At 40.9% G+C, this 10,757-nt stretch overlaps 1 long non-coding RNA gene across 7 annotated transcripts in view; it reads left to right on the top strand.

Annotated features, from left to right (window-relative positions):
• LOC110555970 (uncharacterized) overlaps positions 1-10,137 on the top strand; it is a 53,928-nt gene extending 43,791 nt beyond the window's left edge. For all 7 annotated transcript variants that reach the window (XR_009587296.1, XR_002476855.2, XR_009587298.1 and 4 more), the window contains 2 exons: positions 5,586-5,629; positions 9,674-10,137. This is a non-coding gene — a long non-coding RNA (uncharacterized LOC110555970). The remainder of the gene's footprint in view (positions 1-5,585; positions 5,630-9,673) is intronic.
• The last annotated feature ends 620 nt before the right edge of the window (positions 10,138-10,757 follow it).

Raw genomic sequence — 10,757 nt, 5'->3', positions numbered from 1 at the left:
AAGTCAAACACAAGACAAACCGAACTTGATCTATTAACATTCAAGAAGGATACTTTCAGAGACAGAAGTAGCCTTCTGTTTTGGAAAATTGAGTCTCTGCCATTCATTCCCTAATTCGGCCATGTTCCATCGATTCTGAGGCAAAACTCAGTGGTAAATAACACACAGCAAAACTCATCCTCATGGTAATTTTGGAAGTCAGAGGCATGGTACATGCTGGGAAGGAAGAGGTGGTCTCACTCAGTTGTTAGAAATGGGGGGAGGGTGGCATCTAAAAAGGAGTTTCAGAGACAGCCTTTCTGAAATAGTATTTACATTTTTTTTTGGTTTGGTTTTGGTGTTTTTTTTGAGGCACTTTCATGTAGACCAGGGTGGGTCCCAACCAAATGGGTAGCAGAAGATGACCTTGAACTCCTGACACTCCAACTTCTACCTCCCAGGTACTGGGATTCCAGGTGTGGGCCCCCAACCGCCGGTGGCTTAGTTGATTTCTAAAGTAGGATGGATCTGAAGTTCATGAACTTGAGTGAGAGAGATGCTGTTTGACAGTGGCTGATGAGAGGCTCCTGTCACTGCAGAAGTTTTCCGGATCTGGGAACCGGGATATTTGATCTGATAGTTGGCAACACTGTCAGGGCTTTCCTACCCACTCCAAGAGTGTGAGCCTTAGTGAAGAATGGGTAAGTCCATTGAGGACTACCTTTGGGAGGCAATACTCAACCTTAAGACGTTTTAAAACTATGCTTGACAGTCTATTTCAATACATTTTAATTTTTAAAATTATTTATTGTGATTTATCTCTGGTGTAGGGGGAGCATTGTTGGTGCCACAGTATGTGAGGTAGGCCAGACGACCACTCTATGGTTGATTTTCTACACAGAAGGACTTATTGTTGTCTAACTGTAGCTTAGTCCTCGCTAATCAACCTCCCCCATCCCCCCCAGACTCTCCCTCCAGCCTCTAGTACCTACCTGCTTCTATGAGGTCAGCCTTTTCAGATTCCATACGAGTTAGAGCATGCGGGGATCGGCTTTCCGTGTCTGGCTTACTTCTCTTAACATAATAATCTGGGAACTAGTTCCATGCATGGTGTTGAGAATGCCAGAATTTCTTTCTTTTTACAAACACACACATACACACACGCATAAACACAGAAACATACGTCACAATTTTCTTTATTCGCCAGCTGCTGGACACTGGTTGTTTGCGCTTCTTGGCTCTTGTAAATTTTGTTTTGATGAACACTGCAGTGCAAACATCTCTTTAACATACAGACATTATTGTCTCTGGAAATAGATTCCCTGACGGGAGGGTGTGCTGCATCCTACGATAGTTGTAATTTGAAGTTTTTGAGGTACCCAGAACTCTCCCAATGGCTGCACTAATGTACATTCCATCCAACGGTGGGCCAGAGTCCCTTTTCCTCACTCTCTTTTGGTTTTTTCATAATAATTCACTCCTAATGGGGTGAGTGGATGGCCCGTTGTGGTTTTGATTTGGGTCTCCCTGATTAGTGATGCCATTTCCCTAGTTGTTCATATGCCTGCTGGCCATTAGTCATTTATCTCTTTTCTTTCTGAGACATGTCTATTTAGATCTATTGCAATTTCAAATTATTTTTGTTTTACTTATTTATTTATTTGTGAATGTTGTTATTTATTTAACTTGGCTATTAAGATGTTTTGGTTTCTCATGTATCTGGATGTTAGTCCTGTGGCAGGCAGAGTTTGCAAGTATTTCCTTCCATTCTGCAGGTTGTGTTCTTACTGAGAATTGCTTCATTTGCTGGGCAGATACTTTTTAGTCCTATTTGCCTGTTTGTTCCTTTTTTTAAAATTTCTTGTGTGTTTTTTTTTTTTAGTCTTGTCCTTAAAGATTTATGGCATTTAGTATTTACTGTTGTATCACTGCTCATTTTCACACTTTAAAGATACTAAACTCTATTTTAAAATATAAATTAATTAAGTTGGTAAGAATCTTCAGCTTTTCATTTAACATAAATTCTCAGTGATTTATTTAATTTGGAAACAGATAAGTGAGTGCACAGTTCAATAGCGCTAAGCACATTCCCATTGTTAGGCTGTCAGCCTTCTAATTTTATTTGTTCATGCTTATTGTAGCTAAAATGATTTTCAAATCCAGGAATGGCTGCTCCCTGAAGTTTGAGAGTGTCCTGGTCCTCAAAATCTGGAATTCTCACCTGAAGTTACAAAGATGAACAAATACTTGCTAACTGCAACGAGGCAGGCATCCGAGTGAGAGGGCTTCCTAACTGCCTTCTGGTCTCCTGGGAGGGATGTTAGAATTGCCTGGCTGGGCCGCCTAATAGAAGTTCAAGCCGTGGGGTTTCACCCTTGAGGAGAGATGAAGCTTTTCCGCACTGCCTGGCCCTGCTGTGCCTCCCCTGCCCACGGAGCTTTGCTGGATGGAACCCAAACTGCCACTGTTGGCCAGAGTCCTCCTTGGCTGACCTTGAGCGTCCCAGCGGGATAGCAAAGCCAGGCGGGTCCCCAGGGCGGCGGAGGGACAGCAAGGTCCTTCCTGGCGCAATAGGCCGAGAGGGTGACGTGCAGAGCACGCTAAAGGGACAGAAGGTGGGACAGTTCCCTGTGTCCTTGCCTGGGGGAAGCCGGTTTCATCCACCATCTGCTGGGATCTGAAAGAGAACCGCCCAGCCTCCACCCCTGCGTTGGGGGATTAGCAGTCACTTATCTCAGCTGTTCCTCCATTTGGAGGTGTCGTAGTATTTACAGAGAAGCCAGAAACAGAACAAGCCACACTTAATTCCTCCCCACAAGCCCGCCTGCCCCTCTGGTCCCTCCTGCATTCCATGTGCCTGAGAGGAGCCTGGGAGAGGCTTGCTCCAGACCTAAGTAGGGTAAGGGAAGAGCCTTCCTAGGCAATTTTATTTTATCTCTTTACACACTTTTTCATCCTCATGCCCTCGGGCTGGAGCTCATTGTCAATTTTCATTTAAAAAGAAGGTGATGTGATCGCAAGGTGTAGCCTCCCACACGTCAGGCATGGCTAGCTAATCTTTGTGGCTTACTTTGTGTGTGTGTGTGCAGCCACCAAAGAGATTAACCTAGCAGGGAGGGGTTTTTAGCCCCAAATCTGTTCTTGGCAGATTCCGAGATTCCAGAAGGCATGTCTACCTTCTGACATGATAAGACCAGTTGTAATGAGCCATCTAAAAAAGAGTCAGAAAGGAGGACAAGACCAGGAGAAAGGGGAGGTAGGCACTGATGGAGATGCCAATAGATTCTGGAGTCACTAGGTCTTAATTATCTCAGGATTCATTTTTCTGCCAGCCTATGGCCTGGTAGAAGGCAGGGAAACCAGAAAGGATTTCTGTACAGCCTTCTTAAGCCCTTAAAAGGAAAGTGCCCTTCAAGCCTCAAGTGCTCACCCTTGTGGATTCCTTCTTGGAAGGTGTCCCTCTTAGCTCAGATTTGGCTTGCTCCACATATTAGCAGTGAGACTATTTATGGAGTTTTGGTTTTTCAAGTGTTACCTGGAGCAAGCCCACTTTTCCTGGATGGCCCAAACATGGCAATGTCCAAGCTAAGCTTCAACTAACAGTTTCTGCTAACAGAAGCGGTCACGGCCACGTATAGGGGGTGAGCTGTGGGCTGATTCCATTCACCGGCACTATTTGACCCTCCTCTGTTCCCTGTCAAAGAAGAGACACACCTCAAACACAAGCTAGCGGTACCAGCAAGGCAAATTATAGCTGTGTATAGAGCACTTCTTAGAGACTAGGTCTGTTCTGAGACATTCTGTGTGTGTGTGGTCAACTAGGTAAAGTTCCACTGAAGCCTAACACACTGCCAGCTGCAGGGCTCATTCCATAGACCTGTTCTCCTTCCTTCCTTTCTTTCTTCCTTCCTTCCGCTCTTTTTTCAATAGAGAACTGTTTTCTTGAGAATTCTTTTTCTAAATTAATATTTCAGTTTAGTCATTGTATGTGCGGTACGGAAGTATACGGGCCAACTATGGTATAAAGGTGGAAGTCAGAGACAATTTGTGGGTGTCAAGTCCTTCCTTTCATCATCTGGATCCTGGGGATCAAAGTCAAGTTTTAAAAGGCTTGGTGGCAAACACTCAGCCCACAAATTCAGCTTGCCTGCCTTTTGATATGATATCACTAGTTTATATTCAGGGACTGAGGAAGAAATGGGTCATTCCCTCTGTTGTAAGGACATTGTTATGGATGCCCACCTCAGGGACATGATCTTCTCTTAGAACGAATATTTCCTGTCTGACTCTCATACCAAGCCTCATCACACTCAACAAACAAAGGAGCTTGTTTTCAGTCTGTGGCTTCTGAAAGCAACATATATGGCCCAGCTATTAACACAAACCAAGGTGGGTGTCTATTGCACACAACTATCTCTGGTTTTCATTTTCTTTCTCTTCCACTTTTTACTTTAATGTGTTCTTGACTGCCTTTGGAAGCTACTATAGGGGTGTGTGTGTGTGTGTGTGTGTGTGTGTGTGTGTGTATAAAAATAAGAAGGAATAGATGGGAGAGATAAGAATGAGTTTATGGGCACGGTAACAAGCATACATGGAATTTGAACTAGGCTGTTCATTTCACAAGTCATCATTTGTCCACGGTGAGTTAAAAAAATTCCTTCAAGCTTCTTCCATCATATATATTACTTAATGAAAATAGCCAGTGCTCACATACCATGATCATCTTTATTTCCTCTTTTAACATTCGGCTGTACAAAATAATGAGTTTTATTGTGACATTTTTATACATGGTTGGTTTTTCTCTTGCTATGGTAAGTATAAAACTGTCGATCTAAATTAACCTTCCCCCTATTATAGAAATATTTGCTTATTGCAGTGAATCAGGAAACATTGAAAAGTACAAAGGAAATAACACTTCTGGGAGAATTGTATGGTTTTGTCTTATAACTTCCCTAACTTAAGTGTGACATAAAAGTCATTTGGCCTTGCCTTTTGTGTCTACTTACAGCTGCTGGACTGAGGAAAGCCTGGTAGTTTGCAAGAATGCCCACTTGTTCTTCAAAGGGAGATGTGCAATGTCAGGAATTTGCATTAAAAGCATTTCTTGCTCCTGCCATTAAAATCTAAATCATCTTTGGCTAACAGCTGAAACCAAAGAATGCTGAAGCAGGAACAGCATCTGCCTTTTGGGATTATACCATCCATGTCTCCTTTATATATTTTAGTTCAGCTGTTGAGCTTTTTAAAAATGGTAGTCTGGAAACAACGATCTATTGCAGACAAAACTTAGCTATACATGTATAGTTCCAAAGACATTGTTTTCCTATGAGGAGTTAGAAAGCTGGCATTTTTTAAGGGGAAAAAAAACAAAACAAACAAACAAAAAAACAACTTACAGCTACTTACTGATCATTATTTCTAAATTCCTGTATTTTTTTCTTGTTTTTGAATTCTATACATCCTTTATATATATTTTTTGGTTTGTAGTTATTTTTTTTTTATTTGTTTCAAGACAGATTACCATGTAGCTCTTAATATCTTTGAACTCAATGTGTAGATCAGACTGGCCTTGAACTCACAGAGATCTGTCTTCTTCTGTTTTCTAGGTGGTGGGATCAAAGTTGTGAGTGACTACACCTGGGACTTTTAGGTATATACTATGACTTCTGGTATTCTGTTTTTATGGGATTCCTGATTGTGCAAGCAAGTGGGTGTCTGTGTCTATATCTGTTTTTTGTGCCTTTTCCTGGCCTCCTTTTCTTCTGTTTGTTTGCTTTGTCCTATTTCAATGTGTTTGGTTTTATTTTATCTTATTACATGTTACTATTATTCCCCAAATGCCCTTTTGTTTTCTAATGAGAAACAGAAAAGGAATCCATATGGATAAGAGAGAAGGTATGGAGGAACTGAGAGGAGAGGCCATAAGCAGGATATATTTTATAAAAAAAAAATAAAGACTATTTTCAATAAAAGAAAAAATAAAGATTGCAGATAACCAGTCTATCTTGTCTTCAGAGAACTTGATTGCTTGCTTAGAGGAAGGCTGGCCTCCAACGTAATGGTTCCTTCTACCTAAGCTTCCTGAGTGTTAATAGTGTAGGATTGCACCATTATGCTTCACTCAGCACTAACTGTAGAAACTCAAACAATAAAGGCTTGGTCCAAAGCCAGTGATCTTTGTTACCTTAAGGAAAGAGACAGAGATGGTATCTTCAAGCTAAAAGTAACTGAAAATCCATTGCTTTCACATGAATGCTAACCTCAATACAAAAAGGAAAGTGTTCTGGGGCTTAAGATATTTGAAAGAGATGAACCAGCCTTTAATGGCTAAAAGAAGAAAAAGAAAAAAAGAAATCATCAATTAAATCATAATGTGGCATTAGAAAATAATTAGAACAATTTTAAATTGGCCCAAAGAATGAGCCATTTAGATAAAGTATTGCATCATAAAGAAACATAGTAATGATTGAATGCACAACGGGCCCATCTCTCCACCAATGGTCACATCATCTTTCTTTGTCCCCTACCTAATGACAACAGAATCCAGAGCCCTGATCCTAAGTGTCCCAAGGGAGAAGCTTTGAGGCTAATCCCTCAGACTGACCTGAAATCTCATTCTTGGTGTACACACAAAGACCTCATCCCCAAGATGCTAGCCCAAGGTGATGGGGATGAGAGGATATCATGATGGAATAGAACAGATTGTGATAGAAAACTGAAAATTGTAACCAGAGAACAGAAACAATTGCCTGTAATCCCAGCCCGTGGAAATCTGAGGCAGGAGAATCAGAGCTTGATTCAAAAACATAGGGAGATCCTATTTCTAAAGCAAAAATATAAAACAAACAAACAAAACAAAAGTAAACAAAACCTTTTAAAACTAAGTGTTCTGCATCTGAGGCATCGACAGGCCTTTGCTTTTATGTGGAAGAGGGGAGTGTTGGGTAAACTTTGCTCATAACTGTCCTATGAGGCAGAAACCCTTACTGTAAGCTCCACCTTACAGTGGCTCCTATGTTCTGACATCTTCTAGAAACATCCAACCCTAAGACCTAAATCTTAAAGTTGAAAATGTTGTTCTGTGGCTTGTGTAGTCTGTTTCTTGATCTGTCTGTGAAGTAACCCTTATTTTGACTAAATGTAAAAAAAACTAATCTTTTAGATTTGCCTGTTTTCTGTCATAAAGCATACACATACAAACCTGAGAGAATCAGTTGTGGTAAAAGGTTCTTTGGTTCTGCTTCTTATATTCCATGGTGATGTGACAAGGAAAACACAGGTACTCAAAACACCTCATTCAGCCACAGCCATGGAGAAAAACCACAAGGCTGGCCTTGAGTGAAAAGATGTTGTTTCTTTCCAGAGATGAGTGTGTGTGTGTGTGTGTGTGTGTGTGTGTGTGTGTGTGTGTAGGGTCTGGATAATATTTCACAATCACCAGCTTGAGCCTAAATCAAATACATCTTCATGTGACATCCTAGAAAAAAAAATCTATCTTCAGAGCATGTAGTATTTCTAATAAGGTTGTTTTTTTTTTTTTTACTCTCCTACTCACTGAACTTTATTTAAATTCTCAGTATCAACTATGAAGACATCTAAATCTCAGTAGCCAGTTACAAACAAAGATCTTCAAGGATCCCTGAAACTCCAAGGTGCCACACATCTTTTGTTTTGTCAATTACTTACAAAATGTTTCAGAACAGGAATCTTTACTTTTTTTAAAGATTTATTTGGGGTGTGTGTGTGTGTGTGCTGTTGTGTGTGTGCGGCCATGTATGTGTGGAGATCAGATGATAACTCCCAAAACTTTGTTGCCTCCTTCTAACATGTGGCTTCTAGGGAACCAAGACAGGTTACCAGGCTTGGTAGCAAGTGCATTTACCCAGAGTCAGGTTGCTGGGTAACCTGAATAAAAACAATGAATAAGCTTTTTCATTTGAAAGAACATTCTCAGTACAATCAAAATACTGATGCTCATCATGGAAGAATGTAAGTATGAACGAGAGTGAAAAATCCAATTCCGTGGGGAAGTGATCACCTTTGCAATCCAGATGTGGTTTGTGCAGTCTGTTGATTTGATTGATTCTCACCATACGCCGTGTCTAGACACGGCATCATACCAGCTTCTGAGGGAGTGCTAGAATGGATGGGACGAAGCAAGAACCCAAGGAAAATGTTTCGCACCAATAATATCTAATAAAAAAGTGTGCCACACATATAAAAGAAGAATTAAGCAAAGGCTAAAGGGCTGGAAGACGGAAGTCTTTCTCATTAGAGCACTTGGGAAGGCTTCCTAGCCTATGGAATTTGAATTATGCCTAAAGGGTTTGGCTGAGTAATAGGTCCTTCCTAATATTAAACCACATCAGTTTGGCATAATTTTTCATGTACATTAGAGGAAAGGACAAAAGTGTTAATAACCAGAAACTTCAAAGATAAAACACCAGAAGGGAGAATTACTAAGTTAGCTTTAGAATATTATGCTGTGCCTATGGAATAATTTTCTACCACAATCATTTTTTTTATTTAAAGAACACTAGTTTCTATAAACAAACCCACAAGATAAGACCTTACTCATCCAATACAATGTGCATTACTGCTGTATAGAAAAAAATTAAGTTTAACATTTCACGACTGAGATAGCTGTTAATTTCTCTGCAATGTCAACTTAGATAAACTGTAGTAGTTTTTATCCGAAGTTGATAGCACAGATAATGATTCCAAAAATTCAAATTACATATGTTTACCCATTTATTTATATGAAAAATCCAGTAATATCAGTGTGTTATGTATCACAGCAGTAACAGCTTCTCTAAGGTCTGTGGTCATCTGAAGAAATCTGTAGACTCATCCCCTGAATTCTAGTGAAAAATAAAGAAGAAGGAGAGAAGGGGGGCACAGTTCTGGTACTGCTATTGGTACCAGGCACCACTTTTTTTAATTAGCCTCCAGTCAATATCTGGAAAGGAACACTCTGAGTTCTGATGAAGCCTGAGCACCACTTTCTGTTCACACTCACAGAGGTGTCCTATGTACTGCTTTGGGTCTATACTAGAGAATACAACTGAAAGGCACCATTTGAGTCTTGATTCCACATCTCCAGCAGAGGGCTCAGAGGATGGTGGGACAGCTCAGTAAAGAGATGTGCTCTTAGGTAGGACCTTTCACTAATAGTGTGATGCTCTGCTCACTCTTCTCACAGACGCTCGCTAAAAACTGTTATTTTTTTTAACTTTCTTAAAACATGAGTTCACAACTACTAGACTCATACAGAGACTCAGCTCTACTAACTCTTTACCAAATCTGCTCCCACTGACGGGAGAGAGCTGGAAGAAGGAAGGGAGTATCAAGTGCTGCTCCAGCATTTCTGACCAGAGTCAAAATGTAGCATCACGAACAAAGCGAAAGCACATAGGTTACTGTGTCTTAATGTAATTTTCTTTTCCAACAGACATTGGTTGACCTGCGGAGACCATATCCCGTACTTCTGGCATGACAAGGCTGAGGTTCAATGCAGCGCTCAGCTGAAGTGCTCCCTTTAGCTCAACAAAGTAGCAAAAAGCGTGTGTAGACATGCCTATGCGTGTCTGTGAGTGCGTGTGTGTGTGCAATGTGGTGTTTCAGAAAACAGCTTGCATTTTATTCTTCATAAATTTAAAAGCCAGATCAAATCTGATACAACGTTCTTCTCCAGGAACCTGAGTTACCTACCATGGCTGACTGAAAATTCCAGGGAGATTTTAGTGTCATCTGTCCGTGGAAACCTGTGTTTGCTGATGGCTGCCTTTAAAGGCCAACACACATGAAGTTAGCACAGAAGAAGAAGGAAAGAAGAAATTGCTATGATTTCTCATTTCGTACCTATGCATTACTTGAATATATTGACAGAGACATGTATCCATTTTATGAACTTAAGAGCAGAGGAAAGTAGTCTGACTTAGGCTCTTCTTGCTGAATGTCAAACATCATTATCGTCCCGTTTACCCAGTGCAAAGCCTGCACAATAACCTCCATGTACTGAAAAATAACACATCAAAACTCCAAGTGTGGACTCAGATCTTTTCCACCAGTGTGACTAGTTTTAAACCTGTCTTCAACTTTCCTCTGTAACCTAATTCTGCTTCTGTTCTTCATGTGCAATAAAATGTCTTTTAGACAAACGGCTTGACTGTTGTGTTTCTGGTCCACCGGAAAGTCCATCAGTTGGAGAATCGAGCCCATGTCAACGCTCCCACACAAAAACTGCTGAGGTGGTTGCATTGCAGTAATCCCTCAGAAGTTAGTTCCAGGATGTTCTGCTTTGGAAAAGTGACTCTTGCGATGTGTCACAGTGTTGATGACAGATGTAGTTCCTGAGCTGAGATGAAACACAATTTATATGGATTGGTTGTTGGTACTCACAGGGCACACCTGTTATCTAGTGCTTGTCTTTAAGGTTGAGTATACATTAAAGTTCTGGTCCCAGCCCAGGTGGGAGCATCTCAGTCTCCTCAGGCACTCCTTCTCACAGTGGTAGATACCAGTGAACCACCATAGAGAGGGATGAAGAAGGCAGACTGTGTGGGAACCTTGGGGCTTAGAAAACAACATGCCAGTGAGTTCTTGGCTTGTCTCATGTGTCCTGAACATGAATGATCAGCAGGTACAGACAAAATCCACTCACAGAGAAATCTATTATTCTGATCAAAAGATAAAAAAAGGGGTGACCCCCACAGTGGAAAGCCATTTATTTAACAGCTGCCTTTCTCATGGCAAACAAATGGGAAAACTGTGTGGGT

This window comes from Meriones unguiculatus, chromosome 18 (assembly GCF_030254825.1).
Source record: "Meriones unguiculatus strain TT.TT164.6M chromosome 18, Bangor_MerUng_6.1, whole genome shotgun sequence".
Taxonomy (NCBI): Eukaryota; Metazoa; Chordata; class Mammalia; order Rodentia; family Muridae; genus Meriones; species Meriones unguiculatus.
The sequence above is the reverse complement of the archived record's forward strand: the minus strand, read 5'-3'. Positions and strand labels throughout refer to the sequence as shown.